We start from the raw sequence: 5,914 nt of genomic DNA on the forward strand, positions 1-5,914 counted from the left end.
TTGCTCATCCTGGCTTCATGAGAACATAGTGCACAATACAGCTGGTGACTTTAAAATACTTTGGGAGGTCTTGTAAGCCTTTGCTGGCTTTGTATATTAGCCTGTAGAAGACGGTGTTATTTATTTCTAATGCCATACTGCCTGACGCTCTGTCAAAGAGCAGGACTACACTGAGCTAGGTTATGGACAGACACACAGTTAATTAAAGTACAAATTAAGATCAGAGAGTATGATAGTTCATACCAGTTGCTTTTGCAGATTTCTCTACAGTTGTATATTTGACATTGGATCCGTGTCAAGTGAAGTTAATCTTTGGAAAGTTTGGTAATATATTAGTAGTCAATGACCAATGTAGACAAGTTCTCTACTGTGAATTGAAGTGTGGTTTTTTTCTTAAGCACAAATCTGAACAGAAAAAAAAATCGTGATCTTTGCTGGTTTCATTACTAGCATGAGAAAGAGGAGCAGAAGCTGGAATGGTGAGTAAGGCAGGAAAGAGAGGCTGTACGATATCTGAAGCACTACAGTTACTGATAGTGCAGCTGTTGACCACATAAGGTCATGTCCAAGAACAGTCAGTACTCATTTGTTTACACACATGGGTAAAATCCAACTTAGAAAAAGCAAACTACCTGCATGACTATTAGGAATTCTTGAAGGTGATACTCTTGTGTAGAGTATTATTCATTAAATTAAACTTTGCTTAAATGTATCAATGTATATTTGCTTGTATTTTCCCTCCAGAATTATTTTAATAGGCTAATTAAATTCCAGACACATAAGCTTGTCATGCTGTGGATAACCTCTCCAGAGTTTAAAGGCTGCATCTGGAGTGCCTTTTTCTCCACCATCTATAAATCTCACAGGAAATGTTAGGTCCAATTTCTGCCTACTACTAAAATAGTAACACTATTTTACTTGGGAATTATAGTAGTCCAAATGCCAACAACTTCATCCTAAATCAGACAGTGGCACCTCCTTGCAATTCCAAGCTCTCAGAAGAGAAAGAGGGATTGGGAACTGCTGCCCTTTAAAAAATTTGTTTAAGCTTTGAGCAGATCACTCGGAAAATGAAGACACAAAATCCACTAATAAAGAAATACAGAGCTATTTACCAGTCTACTTATACAAGCCATTTTCTTACAGTAAATAAGAAATATGTGGGGTTTTTTTTCAAAAAAACTAAATTTGATGAATATCAATATCCATTTATCTGATCCCTTGGAGCACTCAATCTCCACTCTATCCAGATTTCTTACAACATACATACCAGAATGTCCCTCAAATTAATCAAATGTCCACTCACTCTGCTTTTCTTAAGAGACTGGGGAGGAATGTACTGAGGTATTGGTAAAAACAACTCAGTATTACCTTTTAGGACAGGGCGTGTAACTCAGTATTATCTTGTAGGATAGCCTGCATAACCCATCGTTACATGGACGTTCTTTAGGAACAGGAAAAGGAAAGCAGCAATTCTGACAGCATCTTTCTGGCTTTTCTCATATGCTGTCTTCAAAGTCCCTCACACTAGGACACAATCTTGACCGCTGAATTCTTTTATCCCTCCTCTTCTTCTTTTTCCTATCCACAGAGCATAATACCTATGCTACCATTAGGACAGCAGTCTCTTATATTCTCTTTCTCTTGATCATGTAAGCCAAGGGCAGAACTGGTCCTTCACCATCTGCTTAAACTACTTGGAAAGAACCAATTTGGTTATGTTAAGAGTGATGCTATTCTTATCACAGTAATTGCTCAAAGGCAGTGCAGTATCTGGGTTTATGGGACAGTCCTTGGGGGATGTGGGAGCCAGAAACACCTGTGTCTCTCAGAATATTCCTCATCTGAGAGAAACCAGCACTTTCTTTTCTTAGGAAGTCAGGAAACCAGGAGGTAGGAAATCCTGCCTTTATAGTTAGCTCTCAGCTGACCCATAAGTGCATTCAGACAGCAGTCAATGCACATTTGGCTCTTGTTCCAGCATATGCAGAAACCAGGGCACACAGAAGGAGAGTGTAGTGCTACTGTGCAAACAGTTAGGAGCACGCCTAAGCCACGAACTGGGCCTTGAAAGCTGAGGAAGGTTTTTGGTTTGTTGGTAATTGAAGTGTAACATGTAAAAAGTGAACTGCCTTCCTGCACGGGTGGTAGGTGTGCTGGGGAGCTTGAAATTCAGCAGGATGGAAGAGGCAGAGCAGCTGCCTCACACTTATGAAAGGTCCTGCTTTTCTGTGCAGCAGAAGTTGTAGGATCACAGAACTGTGCTGAAGCATATGCTTCAATCCTATTTTGGTTGAGTGCTGAGACGTTTTGGAGACTTCTGGGTGGAGAGCCTTCTGCCCAGCCATGGTGACAGTCCCTCCTCAAAACTCAAGAAAGAACCCCAAAAACAGCAACAAAAAAAAAATGTTGGTATGGCATGTCACTGCATACTGCCCCACTTCAAATGCTACCTATGAATGTTTCATTGCATTTTCTCTTCAAATTGCAGATCTCTTCAAAATAAATAACAAAGTAATGTACAGAAAGAAATGCATAATCATTAATACAAACAGCAGTCATAACAATAAGAAATTACTTCTAAAATTAGCATAACTGAGTTGACAGAGAGTAAAAGCAGTCTTCTCATTTTGAGAGTTTCTTTACAGAAAATGTTGATAATGGGAGAAATTCTGACATTTATTAAAATGAGGACCTAAAAAAATTAAATAAACTTGGGTGGTTTGCTGTGAACCTAGAAATTTATTTTACGACTGGAAGTCTATGCTTGCAGAGTGTGCTTGTTTTAAGTATGATTTGCACCCTTTGGTACACCAAAGCAAAATGAGACTTGGGCTCATAAATTGTGGTTAGACGAGCTCAATCAAAATAATCCTATGAAGCCCATGAAAACTTTCTATATTAGTGGTGCATTTGGCACCATTTCTCTTTTGATCCTTATTAACATAAACAATAGCCTTATTTTAGAATCCATGGCAAGCAGGTTCCTCAACAGAGGAGCTGGCTGTGGGCAGCAAGTTCCTTCTAAATATGTACACGTTAATTGTTATCCTGCATACTTAAGTTGAAGTGCTCAAGATGGGCTTCTGAAGAAAGCTAGACTAAATAGGATGACAGCCTTCTGCAACAAATACAAGCAGCTCACAATATTCTGTCATAGCTTCTAATATGGGGGGGGGGGAATAATCTGGGTTTGTTTCTAAGACAACCTTCAGTTATGCATTAAGTAGACCCAATATATATGAGAAGACTTTGAGAAAGAGTGTGTCTTGCTGCCCTGAAGTGAGACAGTTTTGGCTTGGGTCTAACATGAATAAGCCAAGCCAGTTCTTCAGGAATATTCCAGAGGTGCTGGGCAGCCAGCACAAGTCACAGGGGCTCCTGGCATAGGATATAAGGACTTTTCCCTGTTGAAGTTCTTTTCCATTTGTTTTGGTCTTTGCTTAAGGTGGCTGCTGCTGCTGTAGTCAACTTCTTGCTGCTGTACAAGGTTATATGCCAACAAGCATCAGTAGGGACATGCATGATGCATGTTACGAATTTTTTCATACTGGGGAAAAGGGAATGTACAGATTAATGTTTTGTCATCATTGGTTTTCAAATCAGTCATGCCAGGCAATTTTTTGTGGTGTTGGGGTAGAATCCCTGTGGATGATACCTATTTTGTGAGCAGGCAGCCTGGATTAATGTTGTTAGGATTTCTTGGAAGCATCTGGTTCACGTTTAGACGTTTAATGTTTTTTTGCTACCGGTATTTACTAGTGACATGTATAACCTGCTTTGTGCTTAGGTCTGGACTTGCTGAGTCAGGCAAAGAAACATGACTGTAGCTCTTAATGCTCCTGAGCCGAACTGTTGGTTTCTATTGCCATCATTTAGGTAAGAGCTTTCCAAGAACAATCATCTGTTTTAGGGTGCTGGGCAAATGTGCATTAGGAGGAGGATAACTTAAAATGCAGACTATGAGAAGCACAGTACAAAGACAGCATACAAAAGTTCATGTGTCTTTTTACCCAACATACAAATTGCACAACTCAGTTGCTACTTATAACCTTTTTGCTTCTTGTAACTTGCTGATACAGATTTACTATTAAGTCCACAAATTGAAAGAGCAGAAAGATTAATTACTACTCTGTAGGTATTTTTATGAGAAAAGTGGTTCTTGCTATTTTGAATTCCTTAACATCGGGTAGTTTTCAGTAAGTTTTATAAAGCACATTGAATTTAAGTTGTCATTTATTCTTCCAACTCTGTACAGTGACTGCAGGTATTTTTTACATTTGTCCAGAGCTGTTTTAGAGTAACAGTATTCTCCAGTGCGCTGAGGATATTTACAAACAACTCAGGGTTTTTTTCAATATTGTGACCAGCAAATACTTTTCTTCATTTTTAAATATTCCTTAAATACCCAGCAATTCCAATAAAGTCACTGCTAACACAAACTGAGAAACACCATCTAAGTAACTGGATCTAGTTTAGAGTAGTCAACCAACCAAAGAAGACTGCATACAGGGAGTGCTCTGCTTTGGCTCTCTTTTTTCTGTTTAGATCCATCAATACCAAACCCCTTCACATTGTAACTGCTGCCTTTACCATCGTAATCTCCCTTTAAGAGATGTTCTAGCTTATCCTTTAAGTATATTTTAAAGTAACACAACTGTTTGATTACAGTTAGAGCTAGCTTGCCAAGTTGGCATCATAGGATCGTAGCAGAAACTTCAGTTATTAAAAATATAGGTATTAACTTACAATTACTTAGTTTGTCTACTCAAATAAACCACCTGATATCAAAATTAATTCACTTATTTTCCTGAAGATACTTTACCTAACAAATTAATTACCAAGGAAAAATAAAAAATCAGAGCCGCAGAAGGTTATGATACTAACGCTGGGACTTTTCAACTATGTTAGGACAGATGAATTATAAGGAAGCCGAATTATTATTTGTGGTTTGAAAACTTACTTATCTAGCCATCTTTGAAATGTAGTAGCTAAATTTTGGCTTGTTTAATGTATACCCAAAAATGTATAATGTATATAATTTTTGGGGTGGGGGGTGTTATCAGCCACAACAAATTTAAAGAGAAGAGTAGTCTCCATATTTGTCACTTCAGCTTTCAAAAGGAATGTACAACCTTAGTTTAAAAGAAGTTGCAAGTTTTTTTTTCAAGCTCCTGTTGAAATATGATGTTACAGCACTGTGATTTCCCAAAGGTATAGAACACCTTATTTTTTGCATTGTTCTTTGTTGCATTGAACTGTATAACATTGCAGACAAAGGATTCTAGCAAAACCCATTCTTGCAATGATTTGTACAAGTATGAATAACACCAGTAAGGAAAAAAAAAATACTTTTAAACTACTACAAAAATACACACCCCAACCTACTTAAACATCTGTGAAATTTGTAGTTCTGTATAACATGCTCTGCAAAACTGAAGATCAAGATAAACTATAGAACTGCTGGTGGCAATTCCATTGGAAGCACAGACAGGATTTGAATTGTATAAATCGGTGGATAGAAAGAAACACTTACTAGAAACCTGTCGGTATGACCCAGACTTGCAGACTCTTAGGAGACCGCTTCTAACATCTACTTAAGTCTGTAATAATTCATCGTGATTCATATAGATTAACTGTAAGAGAAGCAGGCTACTAACTGCATCTTACAACACTACATGTTTAACTTTATCAAATATTACGTAATTCAAGTAATAAATTTAACTCACAAGCTCCTTGTTTCTCGATTCTTACTCTTTCAAAAAGCCAGTACGTTCTTGGCCAGCAGTACAATTTCTGGAAGTACATCATCTGGAAGAAGGTGGTGAAACAAGTTCTTTTTTCACTGCTTACTTCCTTCACTGTCTCAGCTATTGTAGGTGCTTCTTGCCAGTAGCTTGCTTCTCAGCTTGCT

The sequence above is a fragment of the Falco rusticolus genome, chromosome 1, assembly GCF_015220075.1.
Source record: "Falco rusticolus isolate bFalRus1 chromosome 1, bFalRus1.pri, whole genome shotgun sequence".
NCBI lineage: Eukaryota > Metazoa > Chordata > Aves > Falconiformes > Falconidae > Falco > Falco rusticolus.